Source organism: Nicotiana tabacum, chromosome 20 (genome assembly GCF_000715075.1).
Source record: "Nicotiana tabacum cultivar K326 chromosome 20, ASM71507v2, whole genome shotgun sequence".
Taxonomy (NCBI): domain Eukaryota; kingdom Viridiplantae; phylum Streptophyta; class Magnoliopsida; order Solanales; family Solanaceae; genus Nicotiana; species Nicotiana tabacum.
The window spans coordinates 81,115,118-81,124,427 of record NC_134099.1 but is presented as its reverse complement, the minus strand read 5'-3'; the positions used below and the strand labels follow the sequence as shown (position 1 = coordinate 81,124,427).

At 36.3% G+C, this 9,310-nt stretch overlaps 1 non-coding gene across 1 annotated transcript; it reads left to right on the top strand.

Annotated features, from left to right (window-relative positions):
* Positions 1-310: 310 nt before the first annotated feature.
* LOC142174973 (small nucleolar RNA R71) lies at positions 311-417 on the top strand. The gene has a single exon (XR_012704171.1). It is a non-coding gene; the product is annotated as a small nucleolar RNA R71 (small nucleolar RNA).
* Positions 418-9,310: the final 8,893 nt, after the last annotated feature.

Sequence of the window (9,310 nt, the reverse complement as noted above, 5' to 3'; positions counted from 1 at the left end):
TCTACGATGTGTACCTGCTGCTTCTGCCCTGACTCTTCCACCTTTTTGGTGAGTATACTCATCTGTGTCAATAAGGTGGCCATATTTTCAGCCATAGAGTTGGATGGATCTAAGGGCACTGAGTAAACTACTGGAGTGATAGGTGCATTCCTGGTTGTCCATCCCGAATTTTGTGCCATCTTGTCAAGCAGACTTTGGCCTTTTCTCCATGTTTTGCTAAAAAAATGCTCCATCAGCTGAAGCATCAACAATGTTCTTCACGCTATCTGACAATCCCATGTAAAACCACTGCCCCAACATCAGATCTGGAATACCATGGTGCGGGCATATAACCAGCATCCCTTTAAAGTGCTCCCATGTTTCATGTAGTGTCTCCATTGGTCTCTGTTTAAAACTTAAAATTTCATCAATTTGTTGAGCAGTCTTATTTGTTGGGTGGAACTTGTTATGGAATTGCCTGACTAACTCATCCCAAGTTGTTATAGAATTTATGGGAAGTGAGTTTAGCCAAGTCTGGGCAGCTCCTGTCACTGAGAATGGAAACAATAACAGCTTGATTGCTTCAGGAGTTACGTTGGGTTGCCTTTGGGTTTTGCAGATAGAGAGGAAGTTCTTCAAGTGCTGCTGAGGATCTTCGACTTGCGTCCCCGAAAATAGTCTCTTGTTCTGCAACAAGTGCAACATGTTATTCGTAATTTGGAATGACTCAGCCTGTATCTGCGAAACTACAATGGTTGTGGACAGATTTTCAGCTATGAGTTGTGCCCAGTCATAGAGAGCAGCCTCTGGCACTATTGGTACCACTGGGTTTTCCTCGTGATCCCCCATGACTGTTTCGAATTGTGCAGTTGTTGGTTGTTGTTTGTTTTTCCGATTATCCCGATTCAAGGCCTTGAAAACTTTCTCGGGATCTGATAATTCTTCAAATACTTCACCAGATCTCGATGAGTTTCTAGGCATGCACCTGTGCAACCAAGTCAACAAACGTTAAAATTTCAATGTAAAAATTGGGTATAGAGAAAAAATAACTACAATAAGAATTTTTGTACTTCTTTCAATTGTAATTGATAACACTATTAATTCCCCGGCAACGGTGCCAAAATTTGATCACGCCCAACTATGCCTTATAAAAGGACAATGCGGATGTTGCAAACATAACCTGAGTATTTATGCCAGAGTCAAATCCACAGAGAATTAACCTATCAATTACTTTCGTTGGACTTACTAAATTCTTTAGAATCAACTTCCCCAAACGTTGTGAATAACAGTTGATGGTATATTGAATAACTAAGATTGAAAGTCAATAAATAGTTGTAAACTAAATATGCTTAAGTTGTGAACAATAATAAGAAGGTTCTAAGGTAGTGATTTCCCCTATTGATGGAATCCCTTCTGTTTATGTTTCATATAGATTTACCAACACATCTTTATCAACCATGAACACTCTTTTTACCGTGAATCTCTCCCGAGTAATCACGATAATTTACTATACGCACTCTCCCGAGATACGCTAGCTGGCTTTGTTTATTACAGTTCACTTTAGATTGCACCCAAGACTTCGTTATCCCTAATCCCACCTTTAAACCCGCAGTTATAGATCTCTCTTATACTTTGGGAGTGGTGTTGTTCAACAATCACCTAAATATGCACTGTCTCCTGAGTTATGCACACTAATTAGGCACAACTAATTGAGGATCCTGTCAATTAACTACAACAAACACGTAGTTGAACAAATAGAAATTAAACTGACAAACTATATTAACATAATCAAGAAGTTCATCCTTCAATAGGTTCCATCAAAACCCTAGACAAAGGATTTAGCTACTCATGACAATGGGTAAATAAACTATGAAAATATTCATGATCAAAATTGCCAGAAAAATAAAGAGAAGAAGAAAATATGATGTTTTGGGTGATCTCCCACACTTGTTTTTCTTGCCAAAGTACTCTCTAAAACATTACATGCCTCCCTTGGGCGAGTTCTATTGTTTAATATAGGGTTTTGGGCTAAACATCCCGTGTTTTGCACTTCAGTCCCTTAATTTTCCGCTTCCTATCGTGGTCCTACCGCGGTTACGCCAGGACCGCGGCCAACTAGCCTCTCAGAATCCGCAACAGCCTTCTGCCACAGTCCGACTACGGTTACGCCGGGACCGCGGCAGTCCATCTCCAATTTTGGTTTTGCTGCCTTCGCGTGGTGCACTTAGAGGATATTGTAAGATTGGCCTCTTTTCTCCGTAATTGATCCCAAAAGTACTCCATAGACTTCTTTTATTGTATATAGCCTGCAAAGCATGAAAAGCACTAATCAGAGCATTTTGTTATCACTTTTTACCATAAAAACTATACAAGAAGGTGGTCTTTATGGCCTAATTATAGTCCAATTCACCTATTATCAGCGAAGAAATTCAATGCCCGTGTGCAAAGTGTTGTAACATCCCTTGGTATCGAAGGAATGTAGTATATGATCATTTAATATGCTATGATTTTGTTAAAGGTTATACAAGATGGATTAATCATGGGGAATGGGAAATTCCAATGGATGTTGATGATGATATGGATGAAGATAATTCGTATGATGACATTGATGGATTGTTGAATGATCAATTTAGAGATGTTGCACAAAGAGTTTATGAATGCCAAAAGGAAGATGCCAAAAAATTCTATAACTTAGTTAATGAGGCAAGTCAAGAATTATATCCTAGTTATAAAGGATTCTCTAAATTATCATTCATGATCCGTCTATATTTGTTGAAGTGTCTACATGGATGGAGCAGTGAGTCCTTTACTTCCCTCTTAGAGTTATTGAAAGAGGCGATGCCCGAATTGAACATTCCTTTATCGTGCAACAATGCCAAGTCTTTTGTAAAGAATCTAAGTCTTGATTATAAGAAAATTGATACATGTCCCAATGACTGCATGCTATTTTGGAATGATCATAAAAGTGATGAATATTTCCATGTTTGTGGAGCTTCTCGATACATTGAATCTCCTGAAGTAGATAGCTAGCTTGAGCCTTCCAAAAAAGCTCATTGTGTTGCTGCTAAAACTTTGAGACACCTTCCGTTAATTCCTAGACTCAAGCGGCTATTTATATGCTCAAAGACGGAAGATAAATTGAGGTGGCATGACGAGGAGCGGTCTAAAAGGAAAGTTAAGGCATCTTGCCGACAACCAAGTATGGAAAGACTTTGATATCCTTCATACAGATTTTGCAAAAGATTCTCACAATCTGAGACTTGGCTTGGCAAGTGATGGATTCAATCCTTTTCGGACCATGAGCATATCTCATAGCACATGGCCAGTTGTTTTAATGGTTTATAATTTACCTCCTTGGATGTGCATGAAACAAGAATATTGCATGCTTTCATTGCTTATATCTGGGCTGCGATCTCCTGGAAATGATATTGACATTTTTTTGCAACCATTAATAGAAGAGTTGAAGGTATTGTGGGAATCAGGAGTTGACACATATGATGCTTCAAGAAATCAAACCTTTCAAATGCGAGCAGCTCTTATGTGGACAATTAGGGACTTTCCTGCATGTGCTATGTTATTTGGGTAGAGTACAAAAGGAAAGTTGGCTTCTCCTTGTTGTAATTATGGCACTAATTCTTGCTATCTAAAACATAGTCGAAAAATGTGCTACATAGATCATCGTATCTTTCTGCCCATGGATCATCCCTGGAGATCCAACAAAAGGTTTTTCAATGAAAAAACAGAATTTAGGCCTCCTCCAAAATTGTTAAAGGGAACAGATGTGTTCAATATGTTACAAAATGTTTAAAATATATTTGGTAAGACACAAAAGAAATCAAATTCCGGTCCATGGAAAAAAAGGTCGATTTTTTTTGAATTACCTTATTGGCAACATAACTTGCTTCGCCACAACCTTGATGTAATGCATATTGAGAAGAACATAGTTGATAGCATAATTGGAACACTTCTAGAAATTTCGGGCAAGACGAAGGATCATGAAAGCGCTCGTTATGACCTCAAAGAGATGGGAATTAGGAAGAACCTTCAACCAAAAGATACAAAGGATGACAAGAAAATAAAGCTTGTACAAGCGTGCTTCTTTATGACTAAGAGTGAAAGATCCACATTTTTTGGTGTTTTGAAGAATGCAAAGCTACCCGATGGTAGTGCTTCCAACATTTCTCGATGTGCGCATCCAGCTGAAAGAAAAATATCGAATTATAAGACCCATGATGCATATTTCATGTTGCATTATTTGTTTCCAATACCAATTAAAAGCATATTTCCTGATCATGTTGATATTCCTTTGATTCGTCTAAGTTCCTTTCTTCGCCGTTTATGTCAAAAAGTTATCACATTGGAAGATCTAGATTGTTTGGAAGCAGAGATTCGAGAAACAGAAAATCAATTGGAGCGAATTTTTCCTCCTTATTTTTTTGATATAATGGTTCATTTGCCGAACAAGATAAGATTTGGAGGTCCAGTTTAATGTCGTTGGATGTATCCTATTGAAAGATTTATATGTAGGTACAAGTCATATGTTCGCAACAAAAATTATCCAGAAGGATCTATTGCTGAGGCATACTTGGTTGAAGAGTGTCTAAATTTATGCTCTAGATACTTACATGGGGTGTACATACCAGATTTAATAGAAAACCGTGAAACTATGATGATTGTGGTTCAACTGATGAGCAAATTTGTAGTGTGTTCCCCAACAAAGGCTGTCCTTTAGGAGGAAAAAAGGGTTTCCCAGATGATCTAGACGACAAGTCACTAAGTCAAGCACATAGATACATATTGAACAATTGTGATGTAATTTAAGAATATATTAGGTAATTTAACTCATTTGTAGTATTTTCTTTTATATGGATAATTTTAAAATTATTTTATATAATTTTTGCTAACAAATAACAATACTTGCTGTGTAGAGAGCATGAGCTTGAAGTTAATAGTCATGAGCGAAGATCTAAATGGAGCAAGGCCAAGAGTCATAGTCAAAACTTCTCCCAATGGTTTGAAAGCCGTATTATGCATGAGGATGTGCCTGATTTTATAAAACAATTATCTAGAGGACCAAATTCAATTGCTAAAAGATATTCTGGGTATCTCATTAATGAATATAGATTCCATACGAGGCAACGTGATGTAAGGCGTATAACATAAAATAGTGGTGTTATATTAGTTGCATTAACTAAAAGTTTTGCAAGCTCCAAGGATAAAAATCCGGTTGATGCAAATTTGACTTAATATGGTAGAATAATTGATATCGTTGTTTTAGATTATTTTGGACATTTTAAGGTTATGTTGTTTAAGTGTGACTGGTATGAGGCTAAAGAAGATACTTATATCTACTTCAACAAGAAATGCTACCAAGAAGAGCTCTTCGTGCTAGCATCACAAGCACACCAATGCTTCTATATACAAGATCCATATGATTAAGACAAACATTATGTTATGAAAATTGTCCCGAGAGACTGTTTAACATAAGTGACAAATTTGAATCTGATGTTCCCTACTGTTATGAAAATGAGTCGTATGAAAATTCGATGAGCTCATCTATACCGAATGATGATGGTAAAATTGTCTTAATAAGGAGTGACGTACCTTCAACCATAATTGATGTACCTCCAGAAGGATATCGTGCTCAAGAAGCTGAAATTGAATCGGAAGATGAGTTTGATGTTGAGGATACATCATGAATTTGATTCTAATTTAGAAGTTGAATGCTTGTAAAATGTTTATCTAGAAAAATAGTTCAGATATTGTTTGATTAACAACTAGAGAGACATTAAAAACTCATGCTTTAGATGTCAAACTGATGACATTTGTTTGTCGACGCTTTCTTGTCTATTTCATCTATTTCTATTATTCATTTGTTCGCTTCTTATGTTCTCTTCTCGATTTACTTTATATTTTCTAAGTTCATTTGTTTCAGCATTTATGCACAAAGTTTCTGCGATCCTGCACAATGTTTCTGCATTTTCAGCATTTTTGCAAAGCGTTTCAGCATTTTTGCATAGTATTTCTGCGACTCTGCACAGTGTTTCTGCATTTCTACACATCATTTCAGCAATTTTGCACAGTGTTTCAGCATTTCTACATAGTATTTCTACGAATCTACACAGTGTTTCTGCATTTTCTTCATTTTTGCACAGCGTTTCAGCAATTCTGCACATCATTTCAGCAATTTCTGCGTTTCTGCACATTGTTTCTGCATTTTCTAGATTTCTGCACACTATTTTTGGATTCTGCACATTGTTTTTGCATATTCTGCACAACGTTTCAGCATTTCGGCAGAACATTTCGACAATTTTTGCATACTGTTTCTGCATTTTCTGCATTTTTGCACATTATTTTAGGATTTCTGCATAGTGTTCTGCATTTTCGCGTGGCGTTTTGCCAATTTCTGCATTTTTGCACAACGTTTCAGCATTTTTTGCACAGTATTTCTGCATTTTTTGTGCTGCGTTTCTACAGTTTTTGCATTTTTGCATAGTGGTTCTGCATTTCTTCATAGTGTTTTTGCATTTTTGCATAACGTTTCTGTATTTTCTGTATTTCTGCACATTGTTTTGGCATTTTTTGCTTTCTGCATTCGACATTTTGGTATTTTTTTCCTCTTTATGAAGAATGAATGCAGGAGCAAAGAAAAAGGGTTTGAATCCAAACAAAGCTCAAAGTCCTATGAAGAAGATAGGTTTTGATTTTCAGTTTCGATCAAGTGTTGAATTGACCAAGCAATTTCAAATTAAGAAAGACAAACTAGCTCATGATAAGGAGCATAGAGTTATGAAAGAGCAAGCACCAGTAACTCATAAACGGAAGCATCTTATGCCTACAATATCTAATGCAAGAGAAGGACAAAGTAGACAAAGATTAATTCAACCTGAGGAGTCTTTTCAACAACATAAATTACCTATGCACAAATCCATAATCCAGTTGTCTTCGAAGGAAGCTCTTAACACTTCACATATGATTAGAAGAAGACAAGGAGAAGGAGAAAATTGCAAAAAAGTGAAGAGGAAGTCGATCTTATCGGCAACGAGTCTTGATCATTTCTAGAAAAAAAAGGAATACATGTGGATGGAGAAAAACAACCTAATAATCAACCAGTAGATGGTTTCAGATCTATACCTTCCCCTCTAGTTGATGAGCATAATATAAAATTGGATGATTTTGTTGCACAAGAAGAAGTCAGCGAGGATGAGTGTGTTAGAGACGAAGCTATGGGCGTTGATTCTGCTACAAGTGGTATATTTTAAACCTAGTAATTTTGTGTATTTATTGTATTCTTTTCCTTATGTCTTGGTTTTTACATTAGGGACATCAGATAAGAATAAAGTTCGAGGTCAAACAAAATGTAAGATGATTCACGCAAGAAACTTTGAGGAAAGAAAATAAGTGACATTTGATAAAGGATAAGCTGTTGGACCAACCGGCAAAAGAGTGTCTGAGTTAAGTAACTTTATAGGAACAATTGCCAGGAATCCCAGATTTATCACTTTGTTGTTCACTAGCTGGCATGCTGTCACTGATGATATTAAACAACGAATGTGGGAATATATCAATATAAGAACGATCAATTTTCAATTGTGTATCTTATTGTATTTCTTACTAAATGAAGATAATATATATGTTATTTTGCATAGACCAAGTTCATCATTCCAGCAGAATGAAAGAAATGGGTGATGGATGGTCTTCGCGATGCTTGGAGCTGACACAAGAGAAATATTAAGAAGAATTATTTTGATGAGTATCATACTATTGAAGATATGCTAAAACAACGTCCCACTGATATACCGGAAGTTCAATTCCTCCAATTGATTGAGTATTGGAGGAATTCAGATGTTCAAGTGAGATTAAACTGTGCATTTCTACTCTTGAACATATTGTTGCATTATATTTTTTTTCCCTTTTTAATTTATTAATTGGTAAACTTCTTTTGGTGCCAGGCCATGTGCAAATTAAATTCTGAAAATAGAAAAAAATAATAGTGGAGGCATCGGATGTGACCTATTAATTTTGCAAGAGTACGCGTGGCATTGGTATTTATTCGATACTTTGTGAAAAATATGGCTTTCATTGCTTTACATACTTTTTTTGAATACATTTATGTTTGTTATTTATTTCTCTAGTATAATTTGTAGTGATCTAAGTCTGAAATGTTTATTGCAACTCGTACAAAACAAGGGAAGCGAGTTCATGAAGATGCTCAAATTGCAATAGTAAGCCATGTTGCAACTAATATATTTTCTGGGACTTAGATTCTTTATATGGTTCTCATAATTTTTTTTGGCAGTCTGAACTTTAGAACCGTCAAAACTCAGGGAAAACATCGGATGAAGCATTTAGGGCAGTGTTTGGAAAGGAGCAGCCTGGTCGAATACGATGCTATGGCATATCAGTGACAACAAGTTCTCTGAAAAAAGATAAGGATCAATAAGCTCCAACAAAAGCATAACAATGAAGTCTCTACTTTGAAAGCAGAAATACAAGAAATGAGAGAAGAAATGCAAGAATTGAGGCAAATGCGTCATTACTTTAATCTATTGGTTCAAAACAATCCTGAACTTTTTAGTTCAGATACACAAGGATTTGTCGGATCTAACCAACCTTCTCCAGTTGATACAAGTAGCGCACAAGCTGTAAGATGCCAAAATCTCCCACATTCCTCTGGATCAACCCATGGTCCAATTCTTGAAAAGGTATTTAGACTCCAACTTGTCTTGCAAACTGTTATAATAGATATTAAGTTCATTAAATTGAACAAATCTTTAATTAACCTCAAAAGTTTTATGGATCATTCACTGGTTATGGAAAGATATGGGGTCTACTTATATGTTAAAAAGGGGGTTTTTTTGCGACGCCGACGAACTCAACTTTTGGAGTTGTTGTTATTGTGTGAAAAGGGGGTTGTTTTCCTTGTTTTTGATGGAGTTTTTCGGTCAGTTTTTGGGGTGTTAAAAGTTCGTTTTTGGGGCTGCTTTTCGCTGGTATATTGGGGTCATTTTGGGGCTGACTTAGAGCTAAAGTTTAGAGGTGCTTCGCTAGAGTTTGTGGCCACTTTTCATGGCTGTCTAGGCTGCATTTTAGTAAGCTTTTTGGCTGGAGTTGTGCAGCAGTTTTGGTGGTTGTTTGGAGTCATCACTTGATTTTCAAGTAAATTTTGTGTTCCGAGGCCTTAAAAACCTCCTTTTATCTCACTTCGATTTGCGTGCGCGGTCCGGGAGTATGTCTGGAACGCTTTTATGTGAAAATTTGATAAAAATGCCAATTATGCCTTTAAAATTGAATTTAAGTTGACTTCGATCAATATTTTGGGTAAATGGAC